This window comes from Giraffa tippelskirchi, chromosome 2 (genome assembly GCF_054371585.1).
Source record: "Giraffa tippelskirchi isolate mGirTip1 chromosome 2, T2T-mGirTip1v1.2.pri, whole genome shotgun sequence".
Classification (NCBI taxonomy): Eukaryota; Metazoa; Chordata; class Mammalia; order Artiodactyla; family Giraffidae; genus Giraffa; species Giraffa tippelskirchi.
In genome coordinates, this window is record NC_137276.1 from 47,386,461 (window position 1) to 47,403,958 (window position 17,498).

A 17,498-nucleotide genomic window follows, 5' to 3' on the forward strand; every position below is an offset into this window, starting at 1 on the left:
TGGACATGACTGAGTGACTGAACTGAACTGAACTTCTTGACAGTTCAGAGGAAGAGATTGAGCTGTATAAAACTTCCTTAACTTGCCTGATATCATCCCTTTAGCTATGGGGCTTGAAACCAATCTTTATTCAATGCAGGTAAAAGGAGATGCCCAGGGAGAGCTTTCTGAGCCCTCCATCCTACACAAGAGGATGAAAACCAAGAAATGCCACAAGCGAAAGCTCAGACTCTACTTCTGTCCTGATTCCCCTAAAGGCTCTTTGATCATGGTGAATACCTGTGATTTCACCCACCCTCTAGGCCCTGACCTCCATCTGTGTCACTTGCAGACCCAGGAAGAACACAGGCTAGGGTGCACTCTTGTGTGTAGCCTCCTTGCTGGGTCTTCCCAGAGCTGTCAGGTGGCACCTCCTCCTGTGACACTACTCCCCAGAGCAGCAGCCCCAGGAGAGGCCCAAAGGGACCCTTTCAGAAGCAGCTACCCCCTCAAAGCAAATAATATCTGACAGGGTAGCCCTTCCGACAGAGCTGGACCTGCTCCCCACTCATTCCTGCTACCCCACAAGTCATGAGGAAACCCCTTTTTCTCTTTCTCTCTGTCTCTCTCTATCTCTTCCATACACACACACACACACACACACACACACACAATTTAACTCCCACAACCTCAAGAGAGGTTTCCTCAAGCAGGCTTCCTCCACCCTTAATATTCATGCACACACCTGCAGACTTCTTACCACCTACCTCCAGTATCTGAATTCTTAATGAGCTCTTGTCCTCAGCCTCAAAAGAGTAAGACATTTTGTAAATATGAATTTAGATAAAACTTCTCAGACTCTTCCCAAATGCCAAAGCCTCTACCCAGACATGCCTCAGCCATGCACACAAGCCTGTACATGGAGTCTGAGGCCCCAGATGCCTCTCTTCTCCCGCCCACCCCGACCCCTCAACTTCCTGGGTGATTCTACATTCTCAAACAGCAGAAATTTCAGTCTTTCTCTTAGAGAATCCAGAAACTTTCCAGTTTATTTTTTCCAAGCTATACTTCATCCCCTTAAAATATATATGTTAAAATTTTTTACTGAAATTCAGTCTTCTCGGTCAGTTTTAGTCCTGGCTCCATAAAGGTTTCAGCCTGACATGACTGCAAAATCTGTGCCCCATCAAAGGAAAAAAAAAAAAAATCAAAAACCAGGAAGGGAGGCTAAACCTTGCATGGTCCCAGAGTGCCATCTAGTGTCTAAAAGTTTAAACAACAGCCTCCAGATCACTGCAAAAAAAAAAAAAAAGCAGCAGCAGGATGCCAGGACACACTGGAGAAGGCAATGGCACCCCACTCCAGTACTCTTGCCTGGAAAACCCCATGGACGGAGGAGCCTGGTAGGCTGCAGCCCATGGGGTCGCGAGGAGTCGTACACGACTGAGCGACTTCACTTTCACTTTTCACTTTCATGCACTGGAGAAGGAAATGGCAACCCACTCCAGTATTCTTGACTGGAGAATCCCAGGGACGGAGGAGCCTGGTGGGCTGCTGTCTATGGGGTCGTACAGAGTCGGATACGACTGACGCGACTTAGCAGCAGCAGCAGAACACACTTGTTCATTCTCTTCCCAAAGTGGTCTAGTCAGCTGGTCACAACATCCATATACACGGTGAACTAAGGGGAATGGGAAGCCCTTAGGAGTCTTAGGATAGAGTAGTAAAATGATTTAACTACATATTAAAAGGATCTTTCTGGGTGGAAAACAAACCTAACAATACAAAATGGAAGATGGTTGAACAGTTGAGAAGATATTAGAACAATACCTTCCAACACTGAAGGTTCAGAAACTGTGGCTAGCAAGGTGGAGGAGAAGGAGAAGACAAGTATTAGGTGAGAAATGAGAGGAAGCTACCCACACAGCCCTCTCTAACTGCCTATTTCCCCTAGCTGTCAAACTTGGACTGGGGGATGAAGAAAAGCCTCAGTGTTAAATCAAGTTCAAAATTTTTATAATAATATAGGTATCAGGGTTTTCCAGGTGATGCTAGTAGTAAAGAACCTGCCTACCAATGCAGGAGATGTTTAAGAGATGCAGGTTTGATCCCTGGGTTGGGAAGATCCCCTGGAGGAGGGCATGGCAAACCATTCCAGTATTCTTGCCTGGAAAATCCCATGGACAGAGGAGCCTGGCAGGCTACAATACACAGGGTCGTAACGAGTCTGACATGACTGAATTGACTTAGCACCAGATATGGACATTTTAATTACTTGTCTTACCTAAACATAAACAATGACTTAGACAAATAGAAGTGAAAGTCAAGGTGCTTTATAACTGCTTCCCATGGGTCATGCTTGTTCAAGGTACAGCTCAGTAAGTATTCGGGGTCTGTGAGCTATTTGTAACATTTTTGTTCCCCTTTGTGCTTTAGAGCATCTTGCACAAGGAGGTGCTTATTTGTTTACTTATCCATTCAAAGAGTTATGGAGCAACTGCTATGTGCCAGGGTAATGGCTGGGAACCAGGGATGGAGATGTGACAATGAAATGGCCCTTATCATGTAAGACTAATCACTAAAGGATAACTTTAAAAAATGAGAAGAGAGAGCTCTGTAGAGATGTGCAAAGAGCCACTGAAGGGGAAAAAAAAGGAATGAATAATGCCTGGGAAGTCAGGGAGCTGACACAGTAAAAGAACTGTTTGTCCTGAAGATATACTTGTTAACTTTGAACTATTTGCCTTTTGCTACCTTGAAAACATTCAAATTTAGAGGAAGCAGGAAATTTAGATGGAGCCCAGGTGAAGGTCAAGTGAATGCTGGTGGGGAAAAAAAAAAAATTACTGAGCTTTTCTCTTCTAATGTGCCAAGCGTAGGACTATTGCTCTGAGATGCAGGGAGCCAAATGCAGGCTCTCAGCATCTCAGAGCAATCATCCTCACTCCTACAGAAGCAGCAGCCTCACCACCAGCAGGCCACCAGCGGGGTGCATTTCAGAGGCACGTGGGTGGTACCTCCTTTTAGGCACCCAGAAAGATTCCCCTACTCAGTTGCTTGGAACTCTATACAGAATCATTTATTGTTTTGTCCTAAGGGTCTCATGCCCATTAAAAAGGAGTGGATAATCACATTTACATTTTAGCATGAAGGAATTATTGAACTGTTTTCTAAAGGCGAGTTTTGATACAGAAAAAGAAAAACAGAAATGCATCACATCTCAGGGTAACAAAGGAAAGAAAAAGAGCACTTTCCCCAGATTCTCCAGAAAACAGCCTCTTCAGCTCTGAGACTGGCCTGCAAGAGGTTTATAAAGGATTATTTAGGGGAACCAGGCTGAAAGAGGCAAGTATGGACAGAGGTAGCACTGAACTGCAACACAGTTGCAACGGAGACATTAGTTGTACAGGTGAGGCTAGGAAGCCAGGCTTTGCAATCAGCTTTGATCTGTCACTGGATGAGGCTGCCTCTAGGGGTTGGGGATTGTGGGCTTGCAAGGTAGCTTCCTTCAGCCAAGAGCAACTGCTGGAGAAGGACTCAGCTATGAGCCATCAGCAAGTAGTGGGCATGAATGCTTCTGTCATAAAGGTGATTCTGGAGATACACTCAGTGTTCACTACAGGAACCACTGAGGCTAGCAAAGAAAACAGAGAACAGACCACAGCTGAACACAAACTTCCACTCCTCTCTCCTGCATCCCCACTCTAATAATGTATTTCTTTACTTGTGATGTCCCCTCCTAGTGTTAACTGTCTATAGTTTCTCCTAGCTCCTGAATATTCAACCCTCTCCTCAAGAAAACAAGTAAGAAACATTACTAACATTTATTAGAAGTGGCTGTACTGCCTCAGTTTCCCCAACGAAGTTGGGAGAACAAAGAGAAAATGAGTCAGAGCTTACAGTAAACATAAGGGTTATTGGCCCCTCTGCTCAGAAGTACTGTCCAAGGTTGGATCCATGACATGCCAGGGAATAGCTGTGCTCAATCACACCTTCATGGACATCACCAGCATATCCTGAGTTATTAGTTCTAATCCTCTAGTTCTCTGGGTGTCATTAAGGAGCTACATGGACCAGAAATTCCCATTGCACATTTTATATCTTTCTATTGCCAGAAAATTTGCAGCAATCCATAAGCCAAGTTCATTGAACTTGGAAGAAGCTGACATCCAGATCTCCCTTTGTGAGCAAATAGTGCCCTGCATCCATTTATTCACCAGACAAACATTTCCACAGTGCCTACTCTGTGCCAGGAAATGTGGTTGGCATAAGCAAGACATACAGCAGCTTTTTAGGGCCTCAGTTCACTCTCATAGAAAATCCATGTGCGTGCATGCATGCATGGTCACTCAGTCATGTCCAACTCTTTGTGAACCTGTGGACTGTAGCCCACCAGGCTCCTCTGTCTGTGGGGTTCTCCAGCAAGAACACTGGAGTGGGTTGCTATTTCCTCCTCCGGTAGAAAAGGCATGGGTGAGACTTAACGCTATCAAGCATGGCTCTACCAACTTGTTGGACAGGAAACAATTCACCAGGCCAAGGCAATCTGTTCTTCCAACTATGCCCTGAACTCTGCCAAATTACGCTAACATCCCTTGCCAAAATCTCAACAGGAAACACTACAGCCAAGCAGTGATGTGATTCCTCTGGAGTAGGGCAATATTTAAACGCCTCTGTGTTAGCAGGGAGTTCTTTGTGAATCCTACAATTGGCTTTATGATGGTGGGTTTCCATTTTCCAGACTATCAAGTAATTGTACCTTCACGCCAGGCCCTTTCTTCTGAGGCAAGGTCAAGCTGTTGAAGTCTGCTCCAGTTTAAACAAAAGCACCGCAATTTGGCATTGTCTGACCTGGAGTACTGCTGTGCCTCAAATTCTGGCCCCTAGAAGAAAAAATTAAAACTTATAACTGCCTGTTCACCTTCCCAAATTTTCAGACAATAATTAACCTATAGTCCCAAACAATGTAGGTCACAGAAAATGTAGTGCTGCAATATCCAAATCACCAAAATTGGAAACTGAAATTGTTTAAATTCTTCATTCTCTATGGAGAGTTTTTTAAGTGGTTTTTATTTCCAGATGTGTCACTAAAGAAATTACTGAATTGTTTTATAAGTTAGGCTTATCAATTCCTCAATTCTACAAGGGCTTATTGAGGGACACATTGTGTGATGCAATGTGCTAGGCTCACAGTTGGCAATAAAACCAGAAGGTGCAAATGGAGCCAGAGAAGGGAAGGCCTGGTAAGCCAGGCTACGTAATTTGTACTCGATTCTCTAGGAGGTGACAAGCTAATGAGGCTTTCTGAGCAAGCAAGAGGCTTAATGAAAATGAATTTTAGAAAAAGCAAAACAGAAGAGAGTACAGAGTGAACTAAAGTGGAGTCTGGGCAAGGAGTCCAGATTGTGACCTGTTTTCAGCGGACAAAGGTGGTGGCATGAAAGAGGGACAGGAAGGAAAGTTAAAATAAAAGAAGGAATTCAAAGGAAAAAAATCAGTGTATTTGGATTCTGATGATTTTCCCTAAAACTTTCTTACCTGCTCTATCATTTATTAGCTGAGCTACCTTGAGGAAGTTAATTAGCTTCTCTAGCCTTCAGTTTTTTAATCTGTAAAATGAGGATGCTGATAGTACCTACTACATAGGTTTGTTTTTATTGTTACGGTATTAAGTGAGGTAATAAATGATAGAGAATGAACAGCACAATGCCTGCCATCAAGCTCAGTAAAGTGCAGCTAATATAACTTGTCAAAATACAAATGAGAGAGACCTAATTTTTCCCCTTTTGTATAATATGCAGCTTTTAGTATTCACCACAGTTTTCAAAGTTCCAAATACATTTAAGCAAATGTATTTCTTTTATCTGGCATGTGGGGTCTTTTTTTAAAATATTTATTGGCTTATTTGGCTGCATTAGATCTTAGTTGTGGCACTCACGATCTTCTGTCTTGGTTGTGGCATGTGAACTCTTAGTTGCACCAAATGGGATTTAATTCCCTGACCAGGGATCAAACCAGGGTACCCCGCACTGAGAGTTCAGAGTCTTAGTCACTGGACCAACAAATACATTTCTATATACAGAACATCTCTAGAAGGTGTACAAGACATGGTAACAGTTATTATCTGATGGGGCAGAGGCAGGGGGAGTCTGGGAGAGGGAATGGAAAAGGGATAGAAAGGAGAGAGAGCTTTTACGTTGTTTTCTTTAGTACTGGTGGAATTTTTTTTACTATGTGCATGTATTATTCAAGAAAATAGTTTACAAACTAATCTGTGAACACACAAGAGAAGAATTAATATGTTTATTTTGTTTACATAGATGTTTATATAGAATGAGAATAATAACCATAACATAACAATGAATGTGTATTGGGCACTTATCAAGCTCTTTTGCATGAACTCACTTGATCAATCCCCACAATACCGTATGAGGCTAATAGGATTGGTGTCAAGTACAGATGGTGTTTTATAAACATCCCTAAGTTCCAGATAAGGCATAACAAGTGCTAATAACTTATAAAAAATGACCTAGCTAATTAGCAGCAGAACCAAGACCAGAACCATGACCAGAACCCAGGCTCCACAAATGTATAGATCTGCATATACAAATAGGCTGAAAACCTATTTTTAAGTATCTGTATGGACTGAGACATGATGAACAAATGTAGTGTGGGATCTTGGACTCGGTCTTGGAACAGAAAAGGAACAGTCATGGAAAACTGAGGAAATCCAAATAAAGTCTATATTTAGTTACAAGTTATTGTACCCATGTTAATTTCTTAGTTTTGACAGATGTAGCATAGTCATATAAGATGCTCACATTAGGAGAAGTTGGTGAAGGAGAACTCTCTGCACTGTCTTTACAACTTTTCTAAAAATAAATTTTAGAAAAGCAGTCTCTGCAGGATATCAGCTGCTGAACACGATTGCAGTTTCAGAAAGATATTTCTTCAGTGTGGAAATGCTCACTTGTTTTCCCATTCTGGTCTATCCCCATGCTTGATCAGCCCAACTCTATGGCCCAGTGGCTGGCCACATCTGAACAACTTACAGATAGTGCTGGTATTTTAGAAAAATCTACAGATTGAAACCATTTTGCAGGAGAAGGAATAAACATCTAATTCATTTTTTAAAAAATAACAATAAATATTTCTGGTGCCAGAATATGCTAAAACTATTGATCCTCCTCGGATCCAAAGACAATGGAAGAATCCAAGAGAGAGTAAACAATACTAATTTTCCTCATTCTTCCAAGATGTTGTAATTCCTTTTGAGGTATGTTGACTCTGCGCCTGCCAACTGAATTATTGAGCATGTGAGGATGAAGCTAAGCCAGAGCTACTGATCAGTAAAATTGGGTGCAACTGGATGGAAGAGCTGCACTGCTGAGAACCCCAGCAAAGCACAACATCACTCATAGTGTGAAAACATTGCATTACTTGGATGCCTAGATGTATAAGGCTCTGGGGAAAGGTTACTTTAGGAGCCTCGTGGAACTTCATTATTCTAGGTCCATTGCTCTTCAAAGAAATGTGAGGAAAGTTTGTAAGAACAGTGGCCTAACTCTGGAACTGAACTTCATTTGTTGAGATATTCTATCAAAACTCACTTTCTAGAAAATAAAACCTTAAAATATTTTTAATTTGTCTTTAGAGAACTATCTAATTTCACAGTCACATTTAATCAACATCATAAGTAGACATACAAGGCAAAGCAAATGTCACAAATGTGTGCATAACCCTAAAGGGGCAAATTACTCTATAACATCCAGCCAGGGATGGATAAAGCAGTGAAAGCCTAGGATTTGTCCTCAGCATCATATAGCCTGAGGTGCACACTACAGATCATATGTTGTTGTTTAGTCGTTAAGTCGCGTTTGACTATTTTGCGACCCCACGGACTATAGCCCACCAGCAACTCTGTCTGTGGGGTTTCCCAGGCAAGAATACTGGAGTGGGTTGCCATTTCCTTCTCCAGGGATCATCCTCACCCAGGGATCAAACCTGCATCTCCTGCATTGGCAGGCGAGTTCTTTACCACTGTGCCACTAGGAAAGCCCCAGAGAAAAAGGAAGCCTCAAGGGAAAAAATTCTGATCCAATTACTATGCATTTTGCTTTTTTAATCGAGACAGCTATAGTCATGTTTTGGTTCGATATCTGAGAACTTCTACAGCAAAGTACAAGTTTTTATTTTTATGGGAAATCACAGGCCACTTTTTGCAACCAGCTAGGTCAGTTATGAAATGGTCTTCAATCAAGTTGCCTCAAAGAAGACTCTGCGTTTAGAACTCCTGTGCAGAAGATTCATTTAGAGAGTGCTTCCAACAGTGACCAATAAGGGAATGAGGGAAGCAGGACAGAAAAGCAGAAGAAGCCAAGCAAGGAAGGGATTTCAGGCAAAGTTACCCAGAAGCTAACTTCAGCTTCATGCTGTGGGGAACTCAGAACTATAAGCTTTGCCCCAGAATTTGTCCTAATTCACAGCAAGGTTGCTGCGCTTTGGTACTGACAGGGTAAGGGTCAGTCATTGGCTAAAGGTTACCATGTGTACATGCAAATTCCCAGGCATTTCTGCAAGCACAGGCTCAAGCAAGCTCCAGGACCCAAGGGCAGGCCTTCAAAGAGAATCACAGGTGTGGGTAACAGAAGCAAAAGCAAACAGAAGCCAGGGATGTGCAAGCTCAGTCGCTTCAGTTGTGTCCCACTCTTTGAGACCCCATGGACTGTAGCCCACCGAACTCCTCTGCCCATGGGATTCTCCAGACAAGAATATGGAGTGGGTTGCCATGCCCTCTTCCAGAGGATCTTCCCAACCCAGGGATCAAACCCATGTCTCCTGTGTCTACTGCACTGCAGGCAAATTCTTCAACCACTGAGCCACCTGGGAAGCCCAGAAGCCAGGAAATGGATGTGCGAAGAAAAGAGGACACAAGAGGTTCTGGGCAGAGCTGGCAGAGTGCCTCCAGGTCTGCAGCAATTACAGAGTCTAGTATTAGAATACATGCCACATGTCACAAAAATTTGCTGAAAACCGTAACTCTGTATAACAAGGCTCTCACTAGGCACCTGAATGTAGCTTGAACTCCCAAGTTTCTCACCAAACATAACAACCATTGTGTTGTTTTTCATTGTTTTCAGTCATTGCCACATTTATTTTTAATTATATATTACTGTTAACAATACTGTATTATATACTCAAAATTTCCTAAGATCGTAAATGTTTTCACCACCAAAAAAAGAAGGTAAATAACTATGGAAGGTGTTAATTAATCTTATTGCGCTAATCATTTCATAATATATATGTATATTAAATCATTGCGTTGTGTACCTAACTTTAAACAATATTATTTTTCAACCACATTCAGTAAAGCTCAAAAACTTTTCATTTACTAAATTATAAATTAATATTAATTAGGTTTGTATCATCATGATCAGTTTAGTTATAGTGAGTTGTCTGGTTAACACTATGGTACGTAGTAAAGTGTATTTGCATCAACAGTACTTTTGGCCTATAATTTTCTAATATCTAGGTTTCTTTCAATTATCTACATGTCAGAAAGAAGTATATGAAATTCACATGCCTGTTGCTAAAGCACATGTATATATACATACAAGAACAGGGAGATGACAGTGGCTCAGATCAAGATGTCCTTATTGCAAAATTCAGACTTAAATTGAAGAAAGTAGGGAAAACCACTAGGCCATTCAGGTATGACCTAAATCAAATTCCTTATCATTATACAGTGAAAGTGACAAATAGATTCAAGGGATTAGATCTGATACACAGAGTGCCACAAGAACTATGGATAGAGGTTCATAACATTGACAGGAGGTGGTGGCCAAAACCATCCCAGGAAAGAGAAATGTAAGAAGGCAAACTGGTTGTCTGAGGAGGCCTTACAAATAGCTGAGAAAGAAGAGATGTGAAAGGCAAAGGAGAAAAGGAAAGATATACCCATCTGAATGCAGAGTTCCAAAGACTAGCAAGGATAAGAAAGCCTTCTTAAGTGAACAATGCAAAGAAACATAGGAAAACAACAGAATGGGAAAGACTAAAGATCTCTTCAGAAAGTTAGAGATACCAAGGGAACATTTCATGCAAAGATGGGCACAATAAAGGACAGAAATGATATGGACCTAACAGAAGCAGAAGATATTAAGGTGGCAAGAATACACAGAAGAACTATACAAAAAAGATCTTCATGACCCAGATAACCATGATGTTGTCATCAATCACCTAGAGCCAGACATCCTGGAATGCAAAGTCAAGTGGGCCTTAGGAAGCATCACTATGAACAAAGCTAGTGGAGGTGATGGAATTCCAGTTGAGCTATTTCAAATCCTAAAAGATGATGTTGTTAAAGTGCTGCATTCAATATGTCAGCAAATTTGGAAAATTCAACACTGGCCACAGGACTGGAAAAGGTCAGTTTTCATTCTAATCCCAAAGGGAAATGCCAAAGAATGTTCAAACTACTGCACAATTGCACTCATCTCACACACTAGCAAAGTAATGCTCAAAATTCTCCAAGCCAGGTTTCAACAGTACATGAACTATGAACTTCCAGATGTTCAAGCTGGATTTAGAAAAGGCAGAGGAACCAGAGATCAAATTGCCAACCTCTGTTGAACCATCAAAAAAGCAAGAGAGTTACAGAAAAACATCTACTTCTGCTTTATTGACTATGCCAAAGCCTTTGACTGTTTGGTTCACAACAAACTGTGGGAAATTCTTAAAGAAATGGGAATACCAGACCACCTTACCTGCCTCCTGAGAAATCTATATGCAGATCAGGAAGCAACAGTTAGAACCAGACATGGAACAACAGACTGGTTCCAAATTGGGAAAGGAGTACATCAAAGCTGTACATTGTCACCTGGCTTATTTAACTTATATGCAGAGTACATCATGGGAAATGCCAGGCTGGATGAAGCACAAGCTGGAATCAAGATTGCCAGGAGAAATATTAATAACATCAGATACAGAGATGACACCACCCTTATGGCAGAAAGCAAAGAAGAACTAAAGATCCTCTTGATGAAAGTGAAAGAGGAGAGTGAAAAAGTTGGCTTAAAACTCAACATTCAAAAAATGAAGATCATGGCATCCAATCCCTTCACTTCATGGCAAATAGATGGGGAAACAATGAAAATAGTGAGAGACTATTTTGAGGGGTTCCAAAATCACTGCAGATGGTGACTGCAGCCATGAAAATAAGAAAAGCTTACAAGCTTTTCCTTGTAAGAAAAGCTATGACCAACCTAGACAGCATATTAAAAAGCAGACATTACTTTGCCAACAAAGGTCTGTATAGTCAAAGCTATGGTTTTTCCAGTAGCCATGTATGGATGTGAGTGTTGGAACATAAAGAAAGTTGAGCACTGAAGAACTGATACTTTTGAACTGTGGTGTTGGAGAAGACTCTTGAGAGTCCCTTGGACAGCAAGGAGATCAAACCAGTCAATCCTAAAGGAAATCAGCCCTGAATATTTATTGGAAGGACTAATGCTGAAGCTGAAACTCCAGTACTTTGGCCACCTGATGCGAAGAACTGACTCATTGGAAAAGATCCTGATGCTGGGAAAGATTGAAGGCAGGAGGAGAAGGGAATGACAGAGGATGAGATAGTTGGATGGCATCACTGACTCAATGGACATGAGTTTGAGCAAGTTCTGGGAGCTGGTAAAGGACAGGGAAGCCTGTCATGCTGTAGTCCATGGGGTCACAAACAGTGGGGCATGACTGAGTGACTGAACTGAACTGAACTGAAGTGAAGGGAACATTTCATGCAAAGATGGGCCCAATAAAGTACAGAAACAGTATGGACCTAACAGAAGCAGAAGATACTAAAAAGAGGTAGCAAAAATACACAAAAGAACTATACAAAATGGGTCTTTATGACCCAGATACCATGATGGTGTGATCAATCACCTAGAGCCATACATCCTGGAGTGTGACATCAAGAGGGCCTTAGGAAACATTAATATGAACAAAGCTAGTGAAGGTAATGGAATTCCAGCTGAACTATTTGAAATCTTAAAAGATGATGCTGTGAAAGTGCTGTACTCAATATGCCAGCAAATTCAGAAAATTCCGCAGTGGCCACAGGACTGGAAAAGGTCAGTTTTCACTCTAATCCCAAAGAAGAGTAATGCCAAAAAATATTCAAACTAATACACAATTACACTTATTTCACATGCTAGCAAGGTAATGCTCAAAATTCTCCATGCTAGACTTCAAGAGTACTTCCAGATGTATAAGCTGGATCTAGAAAAGGCGAAGGAAACAGAGATCAAATTGTGAACATCTGTTGGATCATAGAAAAAGCAAAGTAATCCCAGAAAAACATCTATTTCTGCTTCATTGACTACACTAAAGCCTTTGACTGTGGGGATCACAACAAACTGGAAAATTCTTCAAGAGATGGGAATACCAGGGCACCTTACCTGCCTCCTGAGAAACCTGTATTCAGGTCAAGAAGTGACAGTTAGAAACAGGCATGGAACAACGGACTAGTTCAAAATTGGGAAAGGAGTACATCAAGGCTGAATATCATTACCCTGATAATTCAACTTCTATGCAGAGTGTATCACATGAAATTCTGGGCTGATGAAGCTCAAGCTGGAATTAAGATTCCCAGGAGAAATATCAATAACCCCAGATATACAGATGATACCACGGTAATGGCAGAAAGTGAAGCCTCTTATGAAGGTGAAAGAGAAGAGTGAAAAGCTGGCTTGAAACTCATCATTTATAAAAGGAAGATCATGATATCAGGTCCCACCCCTTTATGGCAAATTGATGGGGAAACAAATGGAAACAGTGACAGACTTTATTTTCTTGGGCTCCAAAATCACTGCTGATGGTGACAGCAGCCATGAAATTAAAAGACACTTGCTTCTTGGATGAAAAGCTATGACCAACCTAGACAGCTTATTAAAAAGCAGAAACATCACTTTGCAGACAAAGGTCCATATAGTAGAAGCTATGGTTTTTCCAGTAGTCATGTATGGATGTAAGAGTTGGACCATAAAGAAGGCTGAATGTCAAAGAATTGATGCTTTTGAACTGTGGTGTTGGAGAAGACTCTTGAGAGTCCCTTGGAGAGCAAAGAGATCCAACTAGTCAATCCTAAAGGAAATCAACCTAAATATTCATTGGAAGAACTGATGCTGAAGCTGAAGCTCCAGTACTTTGGCCACCTGATGGGAAGAGCTGACTCATTGGAAAAGACCCTGATGCTGGGAAATATTGAGTGCAGGAGGGGAAGGTGATGACAGAATATGAGATGGTTGGATGGCATCACCAATTCAATAGGCACGAGTTTGAACAAACTCCCAGAGAGAGTGAAGGACAGGGATGCCTGGCGTGCTGCAGTCCATGGGGTCGCAGAGCATCAGACAAAACTGAGCAACTGAACAACAACATGTCATGTAATTAAGCTCCTAAAATATATTTGTTCAAAGATTTATCATATCATCTTTTTCAAAGAGTGGGACTGGGTGGGGTTGGAGGAGTGCAGGGCCTTGTTTATTTGACATTCATTCCCGAAAGTGACAATCTTCAACTCCTGGGAATAAAACTACCAATTACACCATCACTGTCTGTATGAGGGTGTTAAGTAGTTAGAACAGGAAAAAGGAGTCCAGAATGGCAGTGGCTAAAAGACAAGGAAGGGAAAAGCCCGCAAAAATAGAACAAAGGAAGGGCCGAGGACCGGAGTGAGGACCTCAGATAGAACAAACAGCACTTCTAGCTAGCCCAGTTTACATAGGGCAGGCCCAGGGGAGGAAAAAACATATAAAATGAGGAGCCAAAGGGCCGGAGTGGGAGAGGGGTCTCTCTTCCATGCGTGCGCTCTCTCTCTCTTCTCTTCATGTCTTTTGGGTTGGCATGCCCTCACGCCTTAAGGATGTATTTTCCTTTATTTTGTAAATAAAACTGAGCTGTAAGTCTGTCCGAGAGCTGTGATGCCCTGAGGGCTTTAACGTCCAGTGCTTCAAATTTTTCTTGTGATGAGACAGAACCAAGGAAATTACACACTCCCCTGAAAAGGCTTTGGCTAGACAGACCTTTGCCAGCAATGTCATATCTCTGCTTTTTAATAGGCTGTCTAGGTTGGTCATAGCTTTTCTTCTAAGGACCAAGCATCTTTTAATTTCATGGCTTCAGTCACCATCTGCAGTGATTTTGGAGCCCCCAAAAATAAAGTCTGTCACTGTTTCCACTGTTTCCCCATCTATTTGCCATGAAGTGATGGGACCAGATGCCATGATCTTAGTTTTCTGAATGCTGAGTTTTAACCCAATTTTTTGACTCTCCTCTTTCACTTTCATCAAGAGGCTCTTTAGTTCTTCTTCACTTTCTGACATAAGTGTGGTGTCATCTGCATATCTGAGGTTATTGATATTTCTCCTGGAAATCTTGATTCCAGCTTGTGCTTCATCCAGTCCAGAATTTCTCAAAATAAGCAGGCTGACAGAACCAATAAGGGCTCAACAAACCACTATGTTTTACTCATACATTGTTCTCCTAATCTATGTTAATTAAACTATATATTTACTTGGAAACCTGTCTTTCTTCAAGATTCATGTCAATCATTTTATGGCCCAGGATGACTCACCTTGTGCCAATGTTATCTCAATATGCATGTTGTGAGTGAGGGGCCTGGGGCCATTCTGAGTTTTGAGACATTTCCTTTCTCTAATTAACAGCTTGCTGATAGGTATATAACTTATTGCTAAAGGCTAGCGGGGGGCACTCTTTCTGTCCCCTTCTGATGTCTCTGTCAGAAGCTTTCTCTATCTCTTTTATACTTTAATAAAACTTTATTACACAAAAGCTCTGAGCAATCAAGCCTTGTCACTGGCCCTGGATTGCATTCCTCTCCTCCAGAGGCCAAGAATCCCAGTCTCTTTCACAGCTCAGCAACAACCTTTCACAAGGACAGAGGGGCCTGGTGGACCACAGTCCATGGGGGTCACAAAGAGTCAGACAGGACTGAGCAACTGAAAACACACACACGAAAGGACATTCATTCCCAGTGAAGAATCAGATACTTCTGTTTTCCTCTATAAACTTTTGCCTACTCAAACTAAATAAAAAATAAACTTCTAAAAAATTCCTCAACTAATAGAAAACATCACCCCCACCTCAACTCCACCAAAAGAAAACATTAGAACCTACTATTTCCTATACCAACAATTTATGAAATGTCAAAATGGAAGTTTAGACATTATCTATTATGACATCTGGAGAAAGAAATGGCAACCCACTCCAGTATTCTTGTCTGGAAAATCCCAGGGATGGAGGAGCCTGGGGGGCTACAGTCCATGGGATTAAAAAGAGTCGGCCACGACTGAGTGACTTCACTTCACTTTCATTATGACATCTCTTCATTTAGTATTAGGTGTGATTTGTCCTGAATATGGTTCTATGTATTTTCAAACCAATGATTCCTATATAAGTACAGCCAAAATTACACAAGTAATTGCACTTCAACCAAGTGACAGTTAACCAGAAAGAAACATAGCATTTAGCAAGTCATTTGAAATATCTTGGTCATATTTCCACAAAATAAATCTATTACATGAGAGCTTGGGTTAAAGAACTCTACTACCAAGTCCTTAGCATTATAACTCAACTAAATGTTTACCAAATAGGAAGTTTCTAGCATAATTTTCCACTTGTATTCTCACCATTGGGCTAAATTTACCAACTGCACCTGCTGTCCCATTCACTGCTGGCACTTCGTTTAAACTGGAATTACTCCTCATCACTTGGCACTCAGAATTTTTTAGCAGACCAGAAAGTGAAAAGTACAACACAATAAACTCAGCAATTCAATTTCTAAAATCACATTTGGGTTTTTTTTCATTATCTCTCCCTAAGGAAGAGATAAGTTAGGTGTGTTTCTGGTATGTTCCAGGCCATGGTGATTCATTCAAATAACTTCTGTCCATCTGCTATCTACACAGGATCTCTTGACCATTAAGTCAACCCTGGAACCCAACTTGACTAGTGACAGTGCCACAGTCTCTAAGTTTACCCCAGTCTGACCCACGTACTTTAAAAAGTCAGCTTTCAATCTCAAGTCTATACTCCTGAAGACCCTAGGGATGCCTTACCTCACTGCATTATGGGGTCTTGGGAATGCCCAATTAAAAGAGCAGAACCAACATGAGTTGCTGATGTCTTGTAGTCAAGCATTTCTTTGTTCAATCTCAAGCCTTTCCATGTAACTCCTCTCATCATCAGTTTCTTAATCTATAAAATGGGAGTAAAATTAGCTACTTCACAAGATTATGGTGAAGATTTTAAATAATGATGGAAGTTGTCTTATAAATGTCCATTATGTACTAGACACTTAATAAATGGAGGTTAACAGCAGTGGTCTAAATGTTGTTGAGCCAGAGAAAGGGAGAATGGGCATGGGCTATTGGATTGCCTCCCTCCACATATTTTGGGTACCTGTGACTGGAAGCCACCAGTGAAGATGCTGGTGTTCTAGAACACCCATCCACCACTTAGCTTTGACTTATTTGTTGTATCTTGATAGGCATTAACTCTCCACTAATGACTCTGCTCTGTGCTCAGAAATATAAACCACTTCAATCCACAAATGGGTTCTGTTTGGCTGAGGTAAAACAAAGCCTAAGACTGTGGATCCTGCTATAAATAAATCAACAACCACAAGCTGGACCATCTTAATACCCACATTTCTATCTTCAGCACTTAGCAAATTACTCCTGTAATAAGTACTCAGAAATACTTCTTAGTGAATGACAGAGGAGCCCCATTCCTCACTGGCAGGGCAGGAAGGGGAGCAGGGAAGCAAAGCACTATGGAAGAATTCTGGGCTGCAGAATCAAACAGAGTTTTATTCAATCTTGATTCTACCACTTAGTAACTCTTAACTTAGTTCAGCATAGCTGACTTGTTTTATGTATGCCTGTTATTAATATTTTACCAAGTTATTTAGGTAGCAGCACTTCTTTAGTATCTAGTTACTTATCCTCTCTTATCCTCTATGTCTTCAGCTATAAGATGAAGATACTTGCTCCCCCCAGGCTTGTTGTAAGGGTTAAATGACATTATGTATATAGATAATCAAAATGCTATTACCCTTGCATTGATAAATAACTATTATCTTATTGTCATTATTTACTGTTGCAGCTCTGTCTTCTCTCATATTTTAGAACACTCATTTTTCTATTGTTTCTAAATTATTTTCATTAAAAGTATAAGTACAGTACCTTTCAAACCTCTGAGGCAAGACTTCTGTTTCTGCCACTCTCTTCGGCAGTCTCAGCATCATAGACTCCTCATAGAATATGAAATCAGGGATGCTGATGTTACAAGCATTTGTCTATGAATATGCCACAGCCAAAACAAAAAATGCCAATCCATTTCTTGGATCACCTATAGATCAATATTCCACTAGTTCTATTCAACATTTGCCACTAAGTCTATTTAACTGACAAATGCAGCACAGACTTAAATGTATATTTGTACTG